Here is a 12769-nt window from a genome sequence, read left to right on the forward strand (position 1 = left end):
GCCGTGTGCCTACTTGCAAAAGCTTCAGAAGGCTGGCTATGGCATCGACGACTTGGTCATGCAGGCCTGAGGAATTTGCACATGCTTGTGAAGAAGAAGCATGTCATTGGCATTGAGAATGTCAAATTCCTCAAGGATCACTTATGCGGAGCCTGTGAAGCTGGAAAGATGACCAAGGCCAAACATCCAGCGAAGACAATCATGACTACCACTCGACCATTTTAATTGCTTCATATGGATCTTTTTGGTCCTAATCATTATTCTGCAGTTTCAAATGAAGCATCTCAATATGGCTTTGTTATTGTTGATGATTATTCTCGTTACACATGGGTACACATTGTTACTTACAAACATGAAGTGCAGGAAGTCTTCAAACGATTTTCCTCGAGGGCTTCAACCAACTTTGATGTGAAGATCAGGCACATCAGAAGTGACAATGGAACTGAGTTCAAGAACTCTGGTCTTGATGACTATCTTGATGAACTTGGTATTACTCATGAGCTATCTGCTCCTTATACTCCTCAGCAGAATGGCGTCGTGGAGCGCAAGAACATGACTCTTGCTGAGATGGATCACACTATGCTTGATGAATACAAGATGCCTCGTCGTTTCTGGATTGAGGCAATTGATACTGCGTGCCACATCATCAACAGGGTATATCTTCACAAATTCTTCAAGAAGACTGCCTATGAACTCCTCACTGACAAGAAACCCAATGTGAGTTATTTCAAAGTCTTCGGTGCTAAATGTTGGATTAGAGATCCTCATCACAACTCTAAATTTGCACCGAAAGCACATGAGGGTTTTATGCTTGGTTACGGAAAGGACTCGCGCACCTACAGAGTCTTCAACAACATTCTTCACAAGGTTGTTGAAACTGTAGATGTGCGGTTCGATGAAACTAATGGCTCGCAAAGAGAGCACCTACCTTCTGTGATAGATGAACCAACACATGAGGAATCTATCAAGTTCAAGGCTACTGAGGATGTCATTCCGACCAAAGAATCTGCTGAAGAATTCATTCCAGAACGTGAAGAACGTCGAGCTGAGGCACCTGAAGAAAATGGTGCTGAAGAAAATGCTGATCAAATTCCTCGACGACAACCAGCTCATCCTGGCGTTGCAAACAAAGTGCAAATTGAGAAGATCATCGATGACATTGAAGCACCAGGTCCTCTCACATGCTCAAGAGCTTCACATTTATCTAACTTTTGTGGGCACTTTGCTTTCGTGTCTATCACAGAGCCCGGTAAGGTAGATGAAGCATTTTTGGAACCTGAGTGGATTCAAGCTATGCAAGAAGAATTACATTAGTTCGAGCTCAACAACGTCTGGGAACTGGTCAAACGTCCAGATCCTCGCAAGCACAATATCATTGGCACAAAGTGGATCTACCGCAACAAGCAAGATGAAAATGGCCTTGTGGTGAGGAATAAGGCACGACTTGTAGCTCAAGGCTACACACAGGTTGAAGGAATTGATTTCGATAAAACTTTTGCACCTGTTGCTAGACTTGAGGCTATTCACATATTACTTGCTTATGCTAACCATCATGACATCACTTTATATCAAATGGATGTGAAAAGTGCATTCCTCAATGGTAAGCCTGAGGTAGAAGTATATGTTGCTCAACCCCCAGGTTTTGAAGATCCAAAGCATCCTGACAAAGTCTTCAGACTCAATAAGGCCCTCTATGGCCTCAAGCAGGCCCCTCAGGCGTGGTATGATACTTTGAAGGAATTCCTCATGAAGAAAGGCTTCAAACCCGGTTCACTTGATCCTACTCTTTTCACTAAGTCTTATGATGGTGAATTATTTGTGTGCCAAATATATGTTGATGATATTATCTTTGGCTGTACTGACCAACGTTACAATGATGAATTTGCCTATATGTGGCACCGTGTCAACAAGCCGCTGCACCAGGCTAAAATAACTACTGGGAACAGGCTCAGTCGGCCACAACCGGACTATGACATTCTTCATGGCAGCGCCGGATATCCTATGCAGCTCGGCCCACTGGGACATCTGTTCATTCAGCAGTAGAGGGCGCTTTGACGCGCCGAATTGTGACCAGAAAAGCTTCTTTGTTGCACACCCCTCTTGTGCGTGGTACCGCATCGGAAGAACTCTTCGGCAAGTCTAAAAATTTGTCCGGAGAACTCCATACGTGGTTAAGCTGAACATAGTTCGGATCGCCGAACTTAGTCTGCAGCAAAAAGGGCTTGCCAGCAGCAATATCCACAGCTTGCTGGATCTCCTCACGGGCCGCTCTGGATTCAGACCGCGCTTCTCTCGCCTCTCGTAAGGCCTTGTCAAGTTCAGCCGTTTTGGCTTCATTTTCTTTCTCAAGAAATTTACAGCGGCTAGCCGCATTCTCTAATTCGTGTGCTGATACGTCTCCAACGTATCTATAATTTATGAAGTATTCATGCTATTATATTATCTGTTTTGGATGTTTATGGGCTTTACTAAACACTTTTATATTCTTTTTGGGACTAACCTATTAACCCAGAGCCCAGTGCCAGTTTCTGTTTTTCCCTTGTTTCAGTGTTTCCCAGAAAAGGAATATCAAACGGAGTCCAAACGGAATGAAACCTTCGGGAGAGTTATTTTTGGAACGGAAGCAATCCAGAAGACTTGGAGTGTACGTAAGGGAAGCAACGAGGAAGGCACGAGGCAGGGGGCGCCCACCCCACTGGGCGCGCCCTCCACCCTTGTGGGCCCCTCGTGGCTCCCGTGGCCGACTTCTTTCGCCTATATATATCCATATACCCTAAAAACATGGGGAACAGAATAGATCGGGAGTTCCGCCACCGCAAGCCTCTATAGCCACCAAAAACCAATCGGGACCCTGTTTCGGCACCCTGCCGGAGGGGGGATCACTCACCGGTGGCCATCTTCATCATCCCGACGCTCTCTATGACGAGGACGGAGTAGTTCACCCTCGTGGCTGAGGGTGTGTACCAGTAGCTATGTGTTTGATCTCTCTCTCTCTCTCTCTCTCTCGTGTTCTTGATTCGACACGATCTTGATGTATCAGAGCTTTGCTATTATAGTTGGATCTTATGATGTTTCTCCCCCTCTATTCTCTTGTAATGGATCGAGTTTTCCCTTTGAAGTTATCTTATCGGATTGAGTCTTTAAGGATTTGAGAACACTTGATGTATGTCTTGCATGTGCTTATCTGTGGTGACAATGGGATATTCACGTGATCTACTTGATGTATGTTTTGGTGATCAACTTGCGGGTTCAGTGACCTTGTGAACTTATGCATAGGGGTTGGCACATGTTTTCGTCTTGACTCTCCGGTAGAAACTTTGGGGCTTTCTTTGAAGTACTTTGTGTTGGTTTGAATAGATGAATCTGAGATTGTGTGATGCATATCGTATAATCATACCCACAGATACTTGAGGTGACATTGGAGTATCTAGGTGACATTAGGGTTTTGGTTGATATGTGTCTTAAGGTGTTACTCTGGTACGAACTCTTGAATAGATCGATCCGAAAGAATAACTTTGAGGTGGTTTCGTACCCTACAATAATCTCTTCGTTTGTTCTCCGCTATTAGTTACTTTGGAGTGACTCTTTGTTGCATGTTGAGGGATAGTTATATGATCCAATTATGTTATTATTGTTGAGAGAACTTGCACTAGTGAAAGTACGAACCCAAGGCCTTGTTTCCTAGCATTGCAATACCGTTTACGCTCACTTTTATCATTAGTTACCTTGCTGTTTTTATATTTTCAGATTACAAAAACCTATATCTACCATCCATATTGCACTTGTATCACCATCTCTTTGCCGAACTAGTGCACCTATACAATTTACCATTGTATTGGGTGTGTTGGGGACACAAGAGACTCTTTGTTATTTGGTTGCAGGGTTGCTTGAGAGAGACCATATTCATCCTATGCCTCCCACGGATTGATAAACCTTAGGTCATCCACTTGAGGGAAATTTGCTACTGTCCTACAAACCTCTGCACTTGGAGGCCCAACAACGTCTACAAGAAGAAGGTTGTGTAGTAGACATCAAGCTCTTTTCTGGCGCCGTTGCCAGGGAGGTGAGTGCTTGAAGGTATATCTTTAGATCTTGCAATCAAATCTTTTTGTTTCTTGTTTTATCACTAGTTCAGTTTATAAAATAAAATTACAAAAAAAAATGGAATTGAGTTTGCCTCATACGCTTCATCTTTTTAATATCTTTCATGAGAATGATGGAAAGGAAAATTGTGCTCAAGTGCTAGAAGAAGAATTACATAGAATGCTTGGCATAAAATATGTGAATGATGAGCATGATTGCAATGTTCTTAGTATGAATTCTTTGAATATCCATGGTTCTAATGATGATTGCACTATTCATGATGAAAATGTTTCCTATAAGCATGTCGATTTCTGTGGAGTGCATAGAGTTTGCAAATACATACCAAAAAGGGAAGATAGATTTTATAAGAGGCATAAGTACTTAGAAACTAAATGGTTGCAAGAAAGGCTAGATGTTTGTGCTGAAAATTTAAATTTTCTTAGCCGTACTTGTGAACTTTGCAATGAACGTGGTCATTTAACTATCCGATGCAAATTGTTTCATGATCTATTCGTTTCCAAAAATTGTGATGACTTGATTTCCCTTGCACATCATAATGAACTTAGTTTTATTATGGGTTATGAAGAAATGAAACGTATAACTAACTATCTTCCAGTATTTGCCCGTGATAAACTTCTTGATTTTGATCTAGAGGAAATTTATATGTATTGTGAAGTGAATTGCATTGAAAATCCTTATATTGCCAATTGAATAAAGAAAAGAAAGCAAATAGAAGATGAAGAGAACACTAATGAAAGGGAAGAGACCTGCCAATATCCTCCTATTATTTCTTATGATGAATCAGGTAACGAGGAGGAGCTTTCTATTCAACCAATCTCATCAATAAGGAGCTCAAAAAAGAGGGATAAACCCGCACATGATGCGAAGAAGAAAAAGAAAAAACGGAGAAGCAAAGGTAAAAAGGTATCCCTCCCAAATGATGTTGCTCCTACTACTCATTGTGATGATGATAATTGCTATACTATGGGTGCTATCCATACTATTAATAATGAGAGTGATTATACTTATGATATGAAAAGGCCCAAGCTTGGGGATGCTATGTTTGATGAGGATGACAGATTTGAGAATATATTTGCTGAAATTAACGTTTGTCCCAAGCTTGGGGATGCTACGTTTAATGAAGATGATATTTTTAGCCTCCCAAGTTTTGATATGCAAAGTTGTTATGATGATAGCATGCCTTCTACCTATGATGATTATATTGATGAAAGTGGGTTTGGAAGAGTGTCAACTTTACGAAGTAATGATCTCACTATTTTGGAGGATGTTGAATCTTATAATATTTATGAAAGTGGATTTGGAGAGGTCATGACTTTATTTAGTGATGAGTCCACTATCTTGGAAGAGGTTTCAATCGATTATGATGAGAACAAAGTTGCTACTTATGATGATTATTGTGATGAAACTTATGCTATAAAAAGTAGTGATAATTATATTTATAAAACTTGTCATGATTATGATTACCCTTTTTCTGAACATTACTCTTTTAATGTGGAAACAATTTATAGTATTCGAGTCTCTTATGATACTCCCACTATTCCGAATGAGAAGAATTTTGCTTATGTGGAGAGTAATAAAATTCCTATGCTTGTAGATCATGAAAATAATGCGTTATGTGATGGATATATTGTTGAATTCATTCATGATGCTACTGAAAATTATTATGAGGGAGGAACATATGCTTGTAGGAATTGCAATAATATCAAGTTTCCTCTCTATGTGCTTAAAGTTTCGAAGTTATGCTTGTTTTGCCTTCCTATGCTAGTTGATTATTGTTCCCATAAGTTGTTTGCTCAAAAAATCCCTATGCATAGGAAGTGGGTTAGACTTAAACGTGCTTGCCATGTGTTTCATGATGCTCTCTTTATGTTTCAATTCTTATCTCTTATGTGAGCATCATTGCAATCATCATGCCTAGCTAGGGGCGCTAAATGTTAGCGCTTGTTGAGAGGCAACCCAATTTTATTTTTGTTTCTTGCTTTTTGGTTCTGTTTAGGAATAAATAATTCATCTAGCTTCTGTTTAGATGTGTTTTTATGTTTCAATTAGTGTTTGTGCTAAGTAAGACCTATAGGATCTTCTTGGATGATAATTATTTGATCTTGCTGAAAAAGATAGAAACTTTCTGCTCACGAAAACAATTGTTAAAAATCATCAGAAAGTGATAAAAATACTTATTCCAATTTCAGCAGATCAATAAGCAAATTATCTAGGTCGTCCTATTTTTGTAGAATTTGTGGAGTTCCAGAAGTTTGCGTTAGTTACAGATTACTACAGACTGTTCTGTTTTTGACAGATTCTGTTTTTCGTGTGTTGTTTGCTTATTTTGACGAATTTATGGTTAGTAAAATAGTTTATAAACCATAGAGAAGTTGGAATACAGTAGATTTAACACCAATACAAATAAATAATGAGTTCATTACAGTACCTTGAAGTGGTGTTTTGTTTTCTTTCGCTAACAGAGCTCACGAGATTTTCTGTTAAGTTTTGTGTTGTGAAGTTTTCAAGTTTTGGGTAAAGATTCGATGGACTATGGATTAAGGAGTGGAAAGAGCCTAAGCTTGGGGATGCCCAAGGCACCCCAAGGTAATCTAAGGACACCAAAAAGCCAAAGCTTGGGGATGCCCAGGAAGGCATCCCCTCTTTCGTCTTCGTCCATCGGTAACTTTACTTGGAGCTATATTTTTATTCACCACATGATATGTGTTTTGCTTGGAGCGTCATTTTATTTTCTTTAGCTTTGCTTGCTGTTTGAATAAAATACCAAGATCTGAAATTCTTAAATGAGAGAGAGTCTTCACATAGCTACATAATTATTTAACTACTCATTGATCTTCACTTATATCTTTTTGGAGTAGTTTGTCATTTACTCGTGTGCTTCACTTATATCCTATGAGTAAATAGTTGAATGATTTGAATATCATAAATCTGAAATTATATATGTTTCATATACTTATCCCATGGGGAGTAATGACTTTACATATAAGAAGTAGAGGTGGTAATTGTTTTTGAAGGTTAGCAAACGTTGTATTGGTCACTTGAACAATTCATGAAAGAATATTGAAGGAAGAGAGATTTCACATATAAATATACTATCTTGGACATCTTTTGTAATTGTGAGCACTCATTAAAATATGACTTGCTAAAAGGTTGAAGTTGGACAAGGAAGACAACGTAATGGGTTATGTTTTCTTATATCTGAAATAAAGTATATTGTCATGGATCGCCCAACACGTTGAGCTTGCCTTTCCCCCTCATGATAGCCAAATTATTTGCACTAAGTAGAGATACTACTTGTGCTTCCAAACATCCCTTAAACCAGTATTGCCATGAGAGTCGACCATACCTACCTATGGATTGAGTAAGATCCTTCAAGTAAGTTGTCATCGGTGCATGCAATAAAAATTGCTCTCTAAATATGTATGATCTTTTAGTGTGGAGAAAATAAGCTTTATACGATCTTGTGATATGGAAGCAATAAAAGCAACAGACTGCATAATAAAGGTCCCTATCACAAGTGGCAATATAAAGTGACGTTCCCTCGCATTAAGATTTTGTGCATCCAACTATAAAAGCGCATGGCAACCTCTGCTTCCCTCTGCGAAGGGCTTATCTTTTATTCTTGTCTTTTACCTTATGCAAGAGTCATGGTGATCTTCACCTTTCCTTTTTACATTTTATCCTTTGGCAAGCACATTGTGTTGGAAAGATTCTGATATATATATCCATTTGGATGTAAGGCATCATGAGCTATTATTGTTGACATTACCCTTGAGGTAAAAGGTTGGGAGGCAAATCTATAAGGCCCTATCTTTCTCTGTGTCTGATTAAAACTTTGAACCCATGAATATCGCGTGAGTGTTAGCAATTGTGAAAGACTATATGATAGTTGAGTATGTGGGATTTGCTAAATCAAAGCTCTTACATAGACCCTTCCTGAAAATAAGATGAATTGCAATTGTTTGATGACTGAGCACATAATTTGTTAGTTTTCAAGAAAGTTTATGGTCTATGCTTTAACATGTGAATAACTTGTTACTTTATCATGAAAAGTTTTATGAGTTGAGCTACTGTTATGATATATAATGATGCTAGAAAAGGTGATTGAAATTATCATTAATCAATCTTGTGCACCTGCTAGCATTCACACTTCATAAAGTATTTCTTTTATCATTTACCTACTCGAGGACGAGCAGGAATTAAGCTTGGGGATGCTGATACGTCTCCAACGTATCTATAATTTATGAAGTATTCATGCTATTATATTATCTGTTTTGGATGTTTATGGGCTTTACTAAACACTTTTATATTATTTTTGGGACTAACCTATTAACCCAGAGCCCAGTGCCAGTTTCTGTTTTTCCCTTGTTTCAGTGTTTCGCAGAAAAGGAATATCAAACGGAGTCCAAACGGAATGAAACCTTCGGGAGAGTTATTTTTGGAACGGAAGCAATCCAGAAGACTTGGAGTGTACGTAAGGGAAGCAACGAGGAAGGCACGAGGCAAGGGGGCGCTCCCACCCCCTGGGCGCGCCCTCCACCCTTGTGGGCCCCTCGTGGCTCCCCTGACCGACTTCTTTCGGCTATATATATCCATATACCCTAAAAACATCGGGGAACATAATAGATCGGGAGTTCCGCTGCCGCAAGCCTCTGTAGCCACCAAAAACCAATCGGGACCCTGTTTCGGCACCCTGCCGGAGGTGGGATCCCTCACCGGTGGCCATCTTCATCATCCCGGCGCTCTCCATGACGAGGAGGGAGTAGTTCACCCTCGGGGCTGAGGGTATGTACCAGTAGCTATGTGTTTGATCTCTCTCTCTCTCTCTCTCTCTCGTGTTCTTGATTCGACACGATCTTGATGTATCACGAGCTTTGCTATTATAGTTGGATCTTATGATGTTTCTCCCCCTCTATTCTCTTGTAATGGATCGAGTTTTCCCTTTGAAGTTATCTTATCGGATTGAGTCTTTAAGGATTTGAGAACACTTGATGTATGTCTTGCATGTGCTTATCTGTGGTGACAATGGGATATTCACGTGATCTACTTGATGTATGTTTTGGTGATCAACTTGCGGGTTCCGTGACCTTGGAATCTATGCATAGGGGTTGGCACACATTTTCGTCTTGACTCTCCGGTAGAAACTTTGGGGCACTCTTTGAAGTTCTTTATGTTGGTTGAATAGATGAATCTGAGATTGTGTGATGCATATCGTATAATCATGCCCACGGATACTTGAGGTGACATTGGAGTATCTAGGTGACATTAGGGTTTTGGTTGATTTGTGTCTTAAGGTGTTATTCTAGTATGAACTCTATGATAGATCGAACGAAAGAATAGTTTGTGTTATTTTACTAGGACTCTTGAATAATCAGAAAGGATAACTTTGATGTGGTTTCGTACCCTACAATAATCTCTTCGTTTGTTCTCCGCTATTAGTGACTTTGGAGTGACTCTTTGTTGCATGTTGAGGGATAGTTATATGATCCAATTATGTTATTATTGTTGAGAGAACTTGCACTAGTGAAAGTATGAACCCTAGGCCTTGTTTCCTAGCATTGCAATACCGTTTGTGCTCACTTTTATCATTAGTTACCTTGCTGTTTTTATATTTTCATATTACAAAAACCTATATCTACCATCCATATTGCACTTGTATCACCATCTCTTCGCCGAACTAGTGCACCTATACAATTTACCATTGTATTGGGTGTGTTGGGGACACAAAAGACTCTTTGTTATTTGGTTTCAGGGTTGCTTGAGAGAGACCATCTTCATCCTATGCCTCCCACAGATTGATAAACCTTAGGTCGTCCACTTGAGGGAAATTTGCTACTGTCCTACAAACCTCTGCACTTGGAGGCCCAACAACGTCTACAAGAAGAAGGTTGTGTAGTAGACATCATGCGCCATGGTGGACATCTTCTCCTGGTCTTGGCGTCGTGCAACTTGTTCGGCTTTCAACTCAGATGATGCCTTTTCGGCAGCCGCATTACTAAACCAGGCCTGCTTCTTGGCCCGGGCTAGCTCCGCCCGAAGGGCCTCCACGGCAGCAGCACCATCTACATTCATGCACAGTCATATAAAACTCTTTTTAGAGTCAGGCTTAAAATACAAGCCATTGTGTAAGGAATGCCCGAAATAACTACCTTGTGGAGGTCGTCAAGCAGCCTGTTGATCAATGCAATGTCATCCTCCGCATGACCAGCTTCCGCTGCAGTTCAGCCGCTTCCGTATTTCGGTGTAGCCCCAGGAGGGGAGGCACTGTATTCATTGTTAATCAAGGTTAGTTACCTGAGCATATCTTTTCGATTCCTCTGATCGCTTCCTTGGAAGGCAATCCGGAGTCCAGGGGCCTACTGGCATATACACAGGTGCACTTCCCTGTCAATAAAATTCCATTGGCAAAACTACATCAACAAACCTCAAAACCCCAAAGGCCGTGAAAGGCCTCGTTCACCTGCTCTTCGCGGAAAAACCTTTTTCAGACCACCGTAGCCATCAAGGCATGATCTCCTCTGAAACTGGACGCTTGTCCAGCATGTCGGTCAGCGTTTCCCGGCGCTCCTGGGTCTCCGGAACCGCCGTCGGAGTACGGCATTCCTTTGAAGGGATCCGCCCACTCGCCTCTACAATCGTCTCCGGCTGTAAATCGGATAGTTCGGGGCCGTCGTACTTGATTCCCGACCCGAGTGACAGAGGCACCACCTTCGGGTAACGCCTTCTTTGTTTCCTGCACTACTTGTCGATCGGGAGGAGCCCCCCGGGACGATGCCTCAAAATCATCCGCCCTGTTGGGCGAGGAGGCTAGGGAAGGCGTGTCACTCTCCGTCATCTCTGGAAGAAGGTCTCTCGAGGAGGAAGACGATTGAGAAACACCAGGCGTTAACCTGCGAGGACGTACATATGTCGGAGGATTACTTCAGTAATAAGAAAGGAATGAGGTATGATTAAAATACCCCGCTGCACTTAGGGTTTGGCCAGAGGTTTGTCCTCATCATAAAGCTCTACATCGACATCGCTTGCCCGGCTCAAGCCGCCCGACGATGGCGTTTTCCCTTTCTTGGAAGGTTTCCCCTCCTGACCTCCGGAAGCGGCCCTCTTCTTGCCATGGGGGCCCTCGCTGCACCTTTGCCCCTGGGAAAAAGGGTTTCGGTTTACCCGAACACAGCGTCTAATTCATCCTCAGGGCGGGCATCACCTCTGGGCTCCCCGCTCTCGCCCCCCTCTACGGACACCTGGTACGGTGTCGGAGTCAGCATCCTCGTCAGCTGTAACATTCCAAATTTTCAATTTGTAATGTTATACGTAGACCATCATTGCATATCATGTTTTGTTGCATTTTGACAAATCCTCGATAATCCTAAGCAACTCAAAGACCCTCGGAGAGAGTTGGGGATTTTCTCGAATTTTCAAATTTGATTTTTCAAACGAGGATTGTGGTTTTAATTATTTTTCTCTCCGGAAAAATATTTCATTTTAAATAAACGAGAGGAGAAAATATGACTTCTCCAAAACAATTGAAATACTGGAGGAAAAATGTTAAAATCATTATTTGGAATTTATTTGGATTTTATTTGCAATTTTCATTGCATTAAAAATATTGCATGTTTTCAAAATATTTATTTTTGATTTTACAAATGTTCACCCTATTCTAGATTTTCTAACTAGACGGGGAAAATTTATTTCATATTTTTCTGATTTACAGTTATTTTTCTACGAATTATTTTCCGCGGAACTTATTAAAAAAAACAAAACCGCCCGCGCGCCGACTGGGCCAAAGGCCCAGCCGATGGCCCGCCTCGCGCCTTCCTCTTCCCGCACGGGAGCTCGCCGCCGGAGTCCGTCCCGGGCACGGGAGCCGCCGCCGCCTCGGGTGCCCCCTTGCCCAAGCCGTCGCACACCCCCCTCCTTAAATACCGCCCCCCTCTCTTTCCTCACCACGAGCCGCCGCCGGAGCCCCTCATCGCAGCCGCCGCAACACGCCCCGTCGCCGCCGCCGTTTGCCCCACCGCCGCCGCCGGGAGCCGCCGCCCCCGCACCCCCGAGCCCCGCACCCCACTGGAGCCCCTCGCCGGAGCCCGCCGTCGAGGTACCGCCGCTGCCCCGATTCCCGTCGTTGCCGGTTTTCTGTAAAAAAAACCCCTTCGTTTAAAAAAAATCCTAGATCGTTTTTTTCGGTTTTATTATTTTACGAGCGTTCACCGAACCGTTCGTTTTAACGAACGCGTTCGTCGGTTTTTCTCTGTTAACGAACGTCCGTTATTTAACCGTTCGTCCGTTTTTCTTTTTCGTCGGATTTTCTCGTTATTTTCTCAGATTCGATTTCTGATCGAATCTTCGATTCTGTTTAACTTCTCGCTCGTTTATCGGAATCAGGCGATTCAAGCGCCTAGAGTTTCCTCTCGAAATTCTCTTTCCGTTTAACCTACTCAAACAAGTTTTTGCTACAGTAAAATTTGACCTAGATCCAGATTAGCAAACGAAGTTTCTTTCTTTTGTCGTTTGACTTTCGTTGCTTCTTTCGAGTTGATTCTTTTTGCAAACCGGAGTTCTTAAGTTGAACTTTCTGGTTGGATCTTTCATTCGAGTTTTACCTGTGCATTAGATGAGTACTGATTGTATGCTTGTTTGTTTGCGATAGAGTACCCGGAGTGTGCCGCTT

The sequence above is a fragment of the Triticum aestivum genome, chromosome 6D, assembly GCF_018294505.1.
Source record: "Triticum aestivum cultivar Chinese Spring chromosome 6D, IWGSC CS RefSeq v2.1, whole genome shotgun sequence".
Lineage (NCBI taxonomy): Eukaryota > Viridiplantae > Streptophyta > Magnoliopsida > Poales > Poaceae > Triticum > Triticum aestivum.